We start from the raw sequence: 14,420 nt of genomic DNA, 5'->3' as shown, positions 1-14,420 counted from the left end.
CCTGCAGTCCTTCCCTGCAAAATTACCAGGTCAGAAAGCTTTGAGCTTTAAGGAGGACCTGGTTCTATGGTTCTGGTTTTCATAGTTTGAACTGCATCTGATATACAAAAGGCCCAGATTTCAGAAACACATTTTACACAACTGAATCTGTAATACAATATGTGGTTACCTTATACCTAGCAATCTTCCTCCCTTCATGTTTTCTCCCTTGAACTAGTTCAAAATGCTGCTGCTACCTCTTCCCTAAGGCCCCTAGTCACTCAGAATTCTTTCCTCCCACCGTCAGAAGGCTCTCTGCTAATGGGCCCCCCTCACCTCTGACCCTGCTATCACCCTTTGCTGCAGAGCAACTAGATGTCCACTTAAGGTCCCCAAATGGAGACTGCTACTTGTCAGTCTCCAACCATGGATCTGCTGAATTTGGGGAAGGCAGAGAGGAGGCTGCGCAGTACACAACGGGATGGAACGTTCTGTTACCTGCACAGTAAGCTTGTTGAGAGCATGGTCTCTGGAGCTAGTGAAGGGTTCAAACCTGGGTTCTACCGCTTCCTATTGGTGATCCTTTCGACAAGTCATTTAACCTATCTGAGTCTCAATTACACCAGTCATCAAAAGGGGGTGGTGATAAATAATAGTACAAATTCCCTCAGATTAAGGTGAGGATTAAGTGAGTCAATGCCTGTTAAAGTGTCTGGCATATAGAGAGCACTTGAATGGGTAAGAAAACAGAAGTCTGAAAATGTTCCCCGATGTACCTCCAGTCCTGAAGAGAATACTGAGGTCTTACACTTTCCAAATTCCCAGCTTGTACCCATCCAAGCCTCTGCCAATCCCCGATTCCATCTATTTCAACAAATCCTTCCCACACCACCACACTCCGAGCGTTTCCTCCATTTTCTCATTTGACCACTTCTCCTTTTTCTACAGGGCTGTGTGATCCACACAGGTACCCAGCACCGGTTTGCGCATATTGTGTCCCAGACCGGATAAATAACTAAATCTGGGGCCAGCACTGACTGAGTTGCAGTCTGATTACAATGTACAGGAGTCCTCTGAAACACCGACATCCCCACACCTGTGAACTCCGGGAACATGTAGAGCAGGGGTTCTCAACTACGGCACTATTGACACTTCGAGCCCAATAATTCCTTGTGATAGGGGCTAAGGGGCGAACTTGCATTGTATGATGTTTAGCAGGATCCTTGGCCGCTATCTTAGATGATGGCAGCACACCCTCTCCCCAGCTGTGACAATCAAATGTTCTTAGACAATGCTAAATATCCCGATGGGTGGAGTGCGGGGTTGGTAAAATCCTCCCCCCATGTTGAGAGCCACTGCTAGAGAATGAGAAATATTCCCCAAGTCACTGTGTTACTTTTCTACTCAGACAGTGACCATCACAATGGAACAGGTTGAAACAGACAAGGGAAAGCTTTCCTAATAGCTATCTTTGTGACAGGCACCTTCGAGACCGTACTACTAGCTATTGCCAACAGGGTAAGTCACAAACTCTCTAAGCTCTGGTTTCCTCTGTTCTAAAATGGAGATAATAGTACCAAAGGTTTAGGACTGTGGTAAGAATTAAATTAACTAATGTATACACAGTGCTTAGCCCAGTGCGTGGCACACAGTAGTGTTCAATAACTGAGCATTTAATAAATGTATACAGTTGGAGTCTAAGTGCTGAGCAAAGCAGCACCGCATTGGTTTCTACCCGCCTCCCTATTCCCCCACCCATCTCCTCCCCGAGGAAAAAGTAAGATAATTCAATACAAAGACAGTACCATGGTTCCCTAGAGCTAACAGCCGATGGGACAGGGTAAGAGACCAGCAGGAGAAAGGAGAATCCAAGGACAGTAGGAAAAGTGTGGTGTCCTGCAGCAGAGGCAGTGGGGTGTTTGCATTTCATACTAAAGAGGAAGAGGCAGAAGGATGTCTGTTTCATTCCAAAATGAGTTTCTCATAAGGAAGCAGCATCCTGAAGGAGGTTTATCCAGGAAGGTTCCACCCACATATAGCTTCCTTTCCAAGTATTACAGGAGTTCCCTGAGTTACAAGTACACCACAACTTCATATAGCTACATCGCCTCTCCCCAGTTTCCCATGTGTAACCAAGTGGTGGGGAGAAGGCACTCCGCAGTGCTGGGCATTAGGAAACACACCTTCACATTTCTCCTGCACATTTCTTCATCCTGAGAGGAATTTCACACATACCATGTTTCCCTACTTTCCTTCTCTTTTCCTGTTTCACAGTCACAGTTCAGTTAAAAGGTAGACATAACACACACTCATGTTCCATTTTTTCCATCCATCCTTTTCTCCATTAGTAAACCAAGGAGCACTGATCCTGTATTATATATACACACACAGTAGTGGCCCGGTGCACGAAATTTATGCACAGGGGAGAGGGGGCAGGGGGGAGGAGCGGGTGTCCCTCAGCCTGGCCTGCACCCTCTCCAATCTGGGACATCCCTCTCGCAATCCAGGACCACTGGCTCCTAACCGCTCACCTGCCTGCCTGCCTGATCGCCCCTAACCACTCTGCCTGCCGGCCTTCTCGCCCCCAACTGCCAACCCCCACCAGCCTACTTGCCCCCAACTGGCCCCCCTGCCGGCCTGCTCGCCCCCAACTGCCCCCCCCCCCCGCCAGCCTGATCACACCCAATTGCCCTCCCCTCCTGGCCTGATCGCCCCTAACTGCCTCTGCCTCAGCCCTGCCACCACGGCTTTGTCTGGAAGGATGTCTGGAAGGTCTCCTGGAAGGTCTCCCAGTCTAATTAGCATATTACCCTTTTATTAGTATAGAAATATATATATACATATACATATATATATATATATTTTTTTTAAAGAAGATATTTACATGAAAGTCTGGAATAGATTAGTGGAGGCTGTGATGTCAGTTGTCACTTGAAGACTGTGTAACCTTGGCCATTGGTCGATTATGATCTCCATTAGCCTCAGATTCTTCATCTGCACAACGGGAGTGACAATCCATGCCTTAAAATTCAGTGATATCTAATATGTAAAGTTCCTAGCTCATGGCTCAGAACATAATAAGGCCTCTGTCCTTCAAAGTGCCCAAATTTATCAACAGAAATATTCCCAAAAGAATTGTTTTCTACATTCTCCTCCTATTAAATCTAAAGATCCCTCATACAATTCTTCCCTCCAAACAACCAAACAAGAACCCATCTTAAGTGTAGGATAAACTCTTATTCAAGCATGGTTTGTATGCTTTGTTTCATCAACCGTACTATTTTATACATTATTGTTCCAAAGGTTTAACATTTTGACAAAAGAGGGAAGAAACATTCTGGACTCAGCCTAAGGCCTAAACTTCACCACTTTCATTGCTGCTTCTGCAAAATATTTTCTGTGCTCCAAACCCATTTTTGGGAAGAACAGCAGTTAGTAAGTAGGAAACCATCTATGTTTTGTTTTTAATTCCCAACACCTACTGAAATAATCACCCACCCTTACTAGCTCAACTATGAAAATAGTGAAAAAATCATTTTTTTTAAAATCAGAAATGTTTCCCTCAAATATATGAATAATTTCAGTAGCTCTTGCTGTCCTACAGCTTGGCACAATTTTTAAAGGAATTCTATAAAAATGTAAGTGTCTAAATCAGTGGTTCTCAACTTTCCTAATGCCGCGATCCTTTAATAGTTCCTCATGTTGTGGTGACCCCCAACCATAAAATTATTTTCGTTGCGCTGGCCGGCTTGGCTCAGTGGTTGAGCATCGACCTAGGAACCAGGAGGTCACGGTCAAGGCACATGCCTGGGTTGCAGGCTCAATCCCCAGTGTGGGGCATGTAGGAGGCAGCCAATCAATGATTCTCTCTCATCATTGATGTTTCTTTCTCTCTCTCTCTCTCTCTCTCTCTCTCTCTTTCTCTCCCTCCCTCCCTCTCTGAAATCAATAAAAATTTTTAAAAAAATTATTTTCGTTGCTACTTCATAACTGTAATTTAGCTACTGTTATGAATCATAATGTAAATATCTGATATGCAGGATGTATTTTCATTGTTCGCGACCCACAGGTTGAGAACCGCTGGTCTAAATGTTCTAGTCCTGATAATTTAAACAAACACAAATTAGATTAAAATTTACAAAGTTAAAGACAATTGCCAAAAATCTGTTATTTCCTTATCATTGTTTAAAACCAAGACTCAAAGCAAAATCAAAAAAGGATGCAATTTTTCACCAGTTAATTTTAAATTAATTATTTAAAAGCACAGCTAAAGATGATGATTTCAGTCTGCATGTATGATTCCAACTTGCCCTACTAAGGCAATGAGTGGGTTCTGGGTGAGCATGCATGTACATATATACCTGTATGTGTGAACAGAAAAGAAAAAATCCTGGGGGTTTTCAATTATTAGGAGTTTGTGGGTTACACTAGTTCTATAACTATGATAGTTTTATGAGTAAATATGAGTGAGTGAAGCTCATAAATAGGGAGTTCAGTGGTTTCTATAACCAGTATCAAGAACAGACCATGACATGGCTCCTAGCACAATCTATAATAACTATAATAATAAAAGCATAATATGCTAATTAGACCAGACAGCCGAATGACCTTCCAGAAGGCGGGGCTGAGGCAGAGGTGGTTAGGGGCAATCAGGCAGGCAGGTGAGTGGTTAGGGGCGAGCAGGCAGGCAGGTGAGTGGTTAGAGGCAATGAAGCAGGCAGGCAGAGTGGTTAGGGGCGATCAGGCAGGCAGGTGAGTGGTTAGAGGCAATGAAGCAGGCAGGCAGAGTGGTTAGGGGTGATCAGGCAGGCAGGAGAGCGGTTAGGAGCCAGCAGGTCCCGGATTGCGAGAGGGATGTCCAACTGCCAGTTAGGGATCAGGCCTAAACCGGCAGTCGGACATCTCCCAAGGGGTCCCAGATTGTGAGAGGGTGCAGGCTGGGTGAAGGACAGCCCCTACCTCCACCTCCTCCGTACACGAATTTCATGCACTGGGCTTCTAGTGTATAAAATAAAACCTTGATCACTCTATATCATCTGGGTATTTTTCACTTTAAAAAAAATGTATTCTTAGCGTGGCATTTTTACGCATAAAAAGATCTGAAAGCTCTGTTACTCTTCAAATTTAAAACAGAATGACAACCTCAAAGATCACAACAGCCCAAAGTAATCCGACCTCAATCACTTATCAAACATACACAAAGAATGACTCAATTCTGTGAAAATATTTAATGCGCAAAGAAAAAGCTGAAAAGGAACAAGAAGAAAATGTTTGGTCAAGTTGAGATTAATTAAAATGGTTCTCTCTCATTTTAATTACACTTGACTTTAATATATCGTTGCTATTGCTTTACTGAACTACAAAAAGTTTTTAAAGAGCCTAAATTACATTCATTATGGTTAAGAAAAAGTGGCTAAAGAAAAACTCTCCTAGAAAGTCAGATACTATCCATAGTAATACAAAGACTGCAGAATGCTCCTCTGCCCAAAGCCAGATGTACATCACCTACAGAAATATGATTCCACTCTTATACCAATAATACATTCATCTATGAGAAGAGCAAATGTACATTTTCACTTCACTATGGAGAAACTGAGGCAAACAGGATTTCCCAAATGTCTCCCAGATAAACCAGTGGTGTCTGACTATGATTCAGGAGTCCCTGGCAATCTCACTTACTGTTTCCCATCCCATGAAAATCTACAAAGAACACAGTAATCCTGCCTAAATCTTTAACACTTCTGAAAAACAGGATGAGGTTTATAAGTCTGTTAGGAAGTCATCCTATTAAAACACCACTAGCTCTCAACAAAATACTCAAGTTGATCTTGAAAAATATACCTGAGAAAATACCCATGAATCTAAAAGCACAATGAGTAAAGAAGGGAGACTAGCTCTGTCACTTATTAAAACACATTACATAGGCGCAGTGCTTGAGTTTGATGATGGCTCTTGAATACAGAGAGCAGAAATGGCCAGTTTTGAGGGAGAGAGGGAGAATTCTGGAACCTTTCCCTCACTTTTAAACCAAAAAATAAAAATAAATCCACATGGATAAAAGATTTGAAGGTATCTTTTTTTTTTAATCACCAATACTGAAAACAAACAAACAAACAAACAAACAAAAAACCACCAACCTTTGGAACAATTTATAATTACTTCAGGAAGAGGCAATTTTAAAATAAAGATATAGCCCTATCTGGTTTGGCTCAGTGGATAGAGCGTCGGCCTTCGGACTGAAAGATCCCAGGTTCAATTCCAGTCAAGGGCACATGCCTGGGTTGCAGGCTCAATCCCCAGTAGAGGGTGTGCAGGCAGCAGCCAATCAATGATTCTCTCTCATCATTGATATTTCTATCTATCTCTCCCTACCTCTCTGAAATCAATAAAAAAATGTATAAAATAAAGATAAAGCAATTATGAATATTTATGCATAAACACACTGCATCAACATTCGTAAAGCAAAAACTTCAGAAGATACAAGAAATAGAAACTTAATTTTATGAGGCATTTATTCACCTCTCAGTACACGACAGAATGGACAAATATAGAAATAATGTTAAGATAGGTCTAACATAAAAATGCACATGTAACTCTACCCTGAAAATTAAAACATACTTTCTTTTATATGTTCACACTGCAGTCATAAAAATTATACCTTATGTCACAAAAGGTCTATAACAAATATATTTGTTTGAAAATAACTGTAAAGCAGAGGCACAAAGAGATGAGATGATAATGAATGCAGTCCCCGAAGCACTTATCAAATGCGCTGTGATGCATGCAGAGATGAGAACTTTCAGTTCCTGTAGTACTAGTTTGTTGTGATCATGGTTTTTTTTGTTTTTTTTTTCAAGAAGCCACAGAATCCCTTGAGAAAAGGTCCTTAAACCACCTGCTACTTCCTGAAATATCCAAGGTAGAAGATTATCCCTTTTCTATTTCTAAAAATACTAAAATAACACCACCTTCTACTGTGTTTTTCAAGTTTAATTATCCTCAGGGATAACTTCATTCCTGGGCTTTGTTTAAATCTAACACACGTAAGTTATTTCTGCAAGATCTGTTTTTGGTAGAGATGGAGGCCATATTCCACCCCGCTTCCCCAAACAGCCTTTCACATGTGGAAAAGGGTGCTTTGTAAATCAACCTTGGTGTTAAATAGCCAGGCTAAATATCCTCCTTACTGTCCAAACCTTCATCCACTTCCTCATGACTATACCCACAGCGCTGGACAGTCTCTAATTCTATCACACCCCTTACTTGATGGCTTCCAAACTAAGAAAAATGTTCCCTCAAATTTCTTTTCCACTCCCTTAACTTGTTTACAGTTACGCACCAATTAAGGCTAACTTGTAGAAAATAGAGTCTCATGATTGTCTAACCACTATACTGTACCCCTGAAATGAATACAAAATAATATTGAATGTAAACTGTAATAAAAAAAAGAAAATATAGTCTCTATTTTAAAAGTTCAAGTTATACTGTTATGGAACTCATTTTGCCTTCGTTAAAATAAAAAACAAAGCTGAGTTTTGGTAGAATTAAACCACAAAACCAATTAAGTTTTTAATTATGAAGAACTGACACATGATGGTTATTTCCTAAAATCTGTTTTGCCCTTTTAAAATGTCATCCTTGCCCTATCCAGTTTGTATCAGTGGATAGAGCGTTGACCTGTGGACTGAAGGGTCCGGGGTGCCCAGGTTGCAGGCTTGATCCCCAGTAGGAGGCGTGCAGGAGGCAGCCGAGCGTGCAGGAGGCAGCCGATCAATGATACTCTCTCCTCATTTATGTTTCTATCTCTCTCTCCCTTCCTCTCTGAACTCAATAAAAAAATATGTTGTTAAAAAAATATGTCATCCTTCCCCCCATCGTCACTTATTTCCATGTATGACATGCTGTGACCCGCCCACCTCAGGTCAGCTTCCTCAGAAGTCCTCATGGCCCACCTGAGACCAAGTTCCTCACACCTCAGATTCTCCCTCACAAATCCGGTTTGTTGTCAGAGCACTTAACACAAGTGTCAGAGTTGTTTTCTTGACTAGTTTGTTTGCTTATTTTCTGTCTGCCTCCCCTCCCCCGCCCCCAAAACCATGAGCTCCTCTCCTTGTGGGGAGGAAGACACTATCTTAACCAACTTAGAAAGCTATATGCACTGTGGCTGGCTAGCTCTTAGCAGGCAATGAGGCGTTCTTCAATACATGACGTAACTAATATTAAATGCACGGTTCATGCCTGTGAATTTGCCATAGTCATAAGCTAGTAATGCTGATATAATCTTTATGTAGGTGAGTTAATACCCAGAAGCAGGGAATTGCAATAACATGCCATAATGCACCGAGGCCGAAGCTGAAGCACACTGGGCAGCGGCGGATGAGACATCTAACCAAGGCCTCAGAGCTTTGCTGCAAATAGCAACAAAGTGCTGAAAAGATACTTTGCTTTCACTACCATTACTTGTGCACCCAAAGATAATTTCAAAGCACTTCATAAACTAATTTTGCTCATAAAATAGATCTGTCTTTTCCTGAAGCTCTGGAGCACACCACCAATTGAGGGCACATGGTCAGCGCCTTCCCCTGGCAGGACCCAAGTTTTAATGATAATTTCCAGAAGCTTCACTTAGATAACATATCTGTGAATGTGAGGTTGTAGTGAATAAGAACAGCTAATTCTGGCCTAAATGTTTTTATTCAAAAGCACACTGAAATAATTTCTAGGGCCATTTAGCAGTTATGAAATAAAGCATCATTTTTAATAATATATTTTTGCTATTTGAGGGATTTGTGTGTTGTAGGTTGAGACTTTTGTTTGCTATTTTGACAACAGCATGATTGTCAATACTTCAAATTTTAATTTGGTTTTCTTTAAACATTCTTTGATATACGTTTCTTCTTCAAAAAGCTTAACCAATTTAAGAAATACTATAAAAGATGTTTTATGAGAAAAAATAGTTGTGTTTTTAAGTCATATATAAATTTAAAACATCACTTTTTTTTAAATTCTCACCTGAGGATATGTCTATTGATTTTAAAGAGTGAGGAAGGGAGAGAGAGAAACATCAATGTGAGTGAGAAACATTGATATGTTGCCTCCCATATGCACCCCAACCGGGGATCAAAACTGCAACCTAGGTATGTGACCTGACTGGGAATCCAACCCGCAACCTTTTAGTGTACAGACAACGCTCCAACAACTGAGCCACCTAGCTGGGGCTCACATTTTTTAATAATCAAATACAAAATTGATCAGATCTCAGAACCACTACTTCCACTGCCCAGCTGGGTATGAAGACAGCAAATAACTTACAAGAAATTGTTTAACTAGGTCAGTTTAAACAGTGGCATATAGTTTGGAAAGCAGTTTTGTGGTTTCAAAAGTTAAGCATAAAAATATCATAGAACCAGGCAATTCCACCCCTAGGTTATCTAACCAAGAAAAAAGAAAACATGTCTACACAAAGACTTACATGTTCATAGTAGCTATTCATAATGCACCACCCCCCTACCCCCTCCCCCCCCCCAAAAAAAACCCACTGGAAACAACCAGTCTATGATATCTAGACAATGAAAATACTATCCAGCAATTTGAAGGACATAGCTACTGACACATGCTATGCCATAGATGAAACTCAAAAAGTTACGCAAGAAACCACAAGATTCCATGTATGTGAAGTGCCCACAAAAGGCAAATTTACACACAGACAGAAAGTAGACAGAAAGTGGTTGCATGGGGCTGGGAACAGGGAGTACCTAAAAATGGGCATGGGGGATCTTACTGGTGGGACAAAATGTTCTAAAACTGAGTTATGGGGGGAGGTATAAAAAAAAAAAAGAGAGAGAGACATATGTACTACTATTTGTAATACCTTAAACAATAAATTAAAAAAAAATAACATAGGAGATAAAAGATCTGGGTGACAGTAAAGCTATCTACTTCCCACTCCCAACAAAAGAAGGGGGTCCTTTACCAAGCTACCAAAAAGACCAAGTAGGGGTGCAGCTCCCACTTCACTCTTTAAAATTAATGGAGAACACCAATACTTTAGGGGTGTCACCACAGAATATGGGTGACCTCATGAAGAAGCCATGTTTTATTCTAGGCTTATTATGAGAATGGTCATGATTTTTTAAAAAACCTACAAATTAAACTATGCAGTAAGTAAACCTAATGATTTTCACTTTATCCTGAGAAAAACATGACTGCTAAAATAAGAAAAAGATGAAAGTGTTTGTTTAAGAATAGGCCCATCATGGGGGCGGGGGGGGAGACACACCACTCTATCACCACTATTGGCAAAAAATGTGATTATCAAATTCAACCATTTAAAACTTCCAATCTAGGGCTTTTTTGGTCTTCTGGGCACAATCCCATTTAAAAAACTAAGTTTGAATTTCCCTAAAACCAAGTGGCGTGACAAGCAGACAATATTAACCTTCTTATTCTTTCCCATATTTCAGGTAGTATAACTTCATTTTGAAACAAATGTAATATACTGGGTTTCATTTCATTTTTTCACTAAGCTAATATTAGGAAATGTTGCTGCCTAATTTTTTCCATGTGGTATGAACTTTATATTTACACAGCTTTTTAAGTGGAGAGTTAGTTAGCACAAGTATGGTCTAATTCTAACACAGGACTGAGGGGGAAAGAGATACAGGCCATAAAAGAATAACAAAAAAACATAATTCCTAAAAGTGTAATTGCTAGGTCAAGATTACTAGAAAACATAAATAAAATGACAGCTTTAGGTCTGTGTTACTGGCCAGACTTTGTACCAATAAATATCCCTTTTTAATGAATTTTAAAAGCTATTTTGAATGTAGCATATTAAAAATAAATACATAAAACAGCATATTAACTCAGTAAGAGGTTCTGTTTTCCTTTAAATTAGCAATTTTCAACCTTTTTCATCATATGGCACACATAAACTAATTACTAAAATTGTGCAGCACACCAAAAATATGTATTTTTTACTGATCTGACAAAAAAAGGGTATAATTTTGATTCATTCACATGGGATTGTGTTGGCTATTGTCAATTTTTTATTTGACAATCTAAGTAAAAAGAGGTCAGTGCCCTTGACTAAATAATCAGGTATTGCATGTGTTGGTTTTTTTTTATTGCATTTCAAAATTGGCAAAGTTTTTTTTAAAATCTTTATTGTTGAAAGTATTACATATGTTCCCTTTTTTCCCCCATTGACCTCTTCTAGCCCACCCTTGCCCCTCCACCTCAGCAGGTATTGCATATTTTAAAAGTTCTTGTGGCACACCAGTTTAAAATTGCTGCTTTAAATGATTTTTTAAAAAATCATAATATCTTGGATTCAAATGTTTACCAGTATTTTTGGTAGCAGAGCTACTTACTAGATAAGGGCATCTTACTTAGAAATGTCTACAGTCAAGAAACCAAAAACAAGTCAACTTTGCAAAGCTGAGTAGAAAACAGGTTTCATTCTTTGCACAAAACAATGGGAACTGGTTAATTTTATACTACTTTCCACATCCAGAGTAAATCAGATACACCTGTATTTTTAAAGCAGAGACTGGGGGGAGGGGAGAGAAGCAATTTAACAAGTTATCCAGATGTACATTATCCAAGACAAAAGTCACGTGACAGTCTCAGCTCTGTCAGAGCCGGACAAACATATGCACCAAATCAAAATTTAATTACACTGCACAACACAGTTTGTGAATTGTGCTTCATATTTTCTGACTGTTCTGCTTTTGACAGGACAGTTTCCTGAAGGAAAGTTCCAAGAACTGAAGTTACAACACCCACATACCAGAAAGTGTTTCCTGAATTTTGTTACAGGAACCGACATCTGCTATAATTTTAACATTTACTTCCCAGGAGTCCCACTTAAAAATTTTTGAATATTATTTGTTCAACAACAGTACTTAAAACACACACAGCAAACAAAACACCTTTCATTTCAGTTTCATAAAGTTTAGATATAACTGACCAATTCACAGTTATAACTTTTCCCTGGGAACAAAACCAACTGCCACCTGATAAACTGGGGGAGGGGAGTTAGTTTTGGGAAGGAGCCCAGAGAGGATAGGAAAGGGTAAATTAAATATCCAGGTCCTTGAGAAGAAACAGGTCATAGGAAAGTGCTGCATGATTAAATTAAACATTGGGCATTATTTCTCGATACCTTTTTTTTCCTTTTATTTTTTAACTATTGGTGCAGTTGGTCATTTTAACACAGAGTTTGTAATTGGTACATAAATTTCTAGAGGTAGATATCTACCTTCACCAACTTCATGTCTATTTCAATAAAACCAAATGTAATTGCACTGCACGATATATATTATACTTTACATATATCTCTCAAACACACCCCATTTCACAAAGAGTGGTACACAGGCCTTGCCTCAGAGTCAGCAGGGCTCCCCCCAAGCTCTGCCCCGGACCTGTCCATCCGAATCTTGGGGTGGGAGTGAGGGGAAGACCAGACTATGTTAACAAGCACACGTGATGATTCTTAAGACTAATCGACTTTGAACTTAATATGCCCACACCGCTCCTAAAATATTACTTTACTTTTGTTTAACTGGCCATCTAGTAGTAAGCAATACTGGAAAGAAGGGCTATATCCTTTTGGATAAAGTAAAAGTAAGCTAGTGACTCAGGAGCCATATCCTTAGCTCTCCCCAGCCCACCCAAACAAAGGATCACGTAGCCTATAGATCTCCAAGTGGTCAGCATCCTGAGCCATTGTGGAGGAGGAGCAATTCTTGGTACTTTCAGAATGTGGTCAAACTGTGAGTGCCCTTTGGAAATATAAGACAATTTAGGTGTCAATAGAAATACAGCATACTTCCCCCTGTTTGCTTCAGTTCTCTTTCACAAGGTTTCACTTGGGATTCCTTCTTAATATATTAAAACTGACATCAAATTACTTCTTTGAGGAAGAGCCTTAAGAATCTGATAGTTCAATCTGATTAAATTAAAAACAAAGCCAATAAACCAACACAAGAAAACACATTCACCAGAGAAAAAGACTTCCAGAATATTAAGTCTGTTGGCTGTGTGGCCATAGGGATAAGCTTTAACTCACCGTGAATAGGTAAAGGGAAAAGTATGCACACAGGAAGGATTCTCAACACTGATCAGGGCCAAGACACAAAAAGTCAAACATCGGCGCCTGATGATTTTAAAGTTAATTTTTACTTCTGGACTCCGAGGGCATTATCACCAAAAGCTATAAATCTTATTCTTCCCACTAAGGTCTAAAGTAACATTTCATGTGATACATTTATATTTGTGCATTCTACTTGCTATAATTATTTTGAGCAAATGAATAAATGTTATGTCCATAATAAAATGAATTGAGAACACCCTGAAGCAGAGGTAAAATATTACAAGTGTCTCTTTCCCCCACCCTCCCAATTATTTTCACATAGGTAAAAAAGACAAGCAATTATTTAAACTGCAAGTTATGCACCACCCTCTATCAATAAAATGTAAGTGAACCACAACAGAGAGATTATGATACCCGAGCTTGCTGTTTATAATTCTGAGCCAAGAAATTCTGTCCAAAAGGTGCAGACCACAGTTCCAAGTAGTACAAAGGGAAAATGAGAATACTCTGTTGCTAGCAGTCCTTTCTCACACCCAGGCCTTTCCTTTTTAGAAGACAGGAAATTTTGGAATTAAGTATATTTGCCAACCTTGGAAAATGAACAAAATGGAGAACTTTGCTAATAGAAAACTAAGCTTATATATTTAGAAGCAATCAAGTTGTAAATTGTTCCTCAAAGCAGTAATGAAGCTAATCTGCTTTCTAAGTCTTCCATTTTACAGCCATTAGGTAATACATAGGTTTGGATGCTCAAAACAAATAAATGATAACACCAAGAGGAGTGAATAGCTTTATCTTATCCATGATTAAGTTCTTTTTCATTACCGAGTATATTTGATATTCAAATTGTGTAAATACAGCATTCACTAAATTCCATTTTCAAAAGTATACAGAACCAGCCCTGGCCCTTGTGACTCGGTTGGGCATCGTCCTGTGAGCTGAAAGGTTGCCGTTTGATTCCAGGTCTGCAGCTCCCCAGTAGGGGCGTGCAGGAGGCAGCTTATCTATTGATTGATGTTGTGCTCTCACGTAGATGTTTCTGTTTTTCTCTCTCTCTCTCTCTCTCTCTCTCTCTCTCCCTCCTTCCCTCTCTCTCTTCCTCTCTCCCTCCCTCCCTCCTTCCTTCCCTCGCCCTCTCTCTCTAAAAAATCAATAAACTACTAAAAAAATTTTTTTTAAGATATAGAACCATCTATTGAATACCTTTTCATGGTCTAGTATATAGAATCTCCTAAATCTTTCAAGGAATCACTTGTGTTAATTTTGCCAAAGAACATCTCCATAAACCAGCTGACTGAAAAAATGACTCAATCCTCCTCCTGTCTTTATCATGGAAGGAGCTCTA

At 39.6% G+C, this 14,420-nt stretch overlaps 1 protein-coding gene across 8 annotated transcripts in view; it reads right to left on the bottom strand.

The window, feature by feature from the left end:
• Nucleotides 1–14,420, bottom strand: part of AFF1 (AF4/FMR2 family member 1) — a 195,769-nt gene that overhangs the window by 108,215 nt on the left and 73,134 nt on the right. The window lies entirely within an intron of this gene.

The sequence above is a fragment of the Myotis lucifugus genome, unplaced genomic scaffold (genome assembly GCF_000147115.1).
Source record: "Myotis lucifugus unplaced genomic scaffold, Myoluc2.0 scaffold_12, whole genome shotgun sequence".
In the NCBI taxonomy this organism is placed as follows: domain Eukaryota; kingdom Metazoa; phylum Chordata; class Mammalia; order Chiroptera; family Vespertilionidae; genus Myotis; species Myotis lucifugus.
Note: the sequence above shows the minus strand (reverse complement) of the source record. Positions and strands in the feature narration are given on the sequence as shown.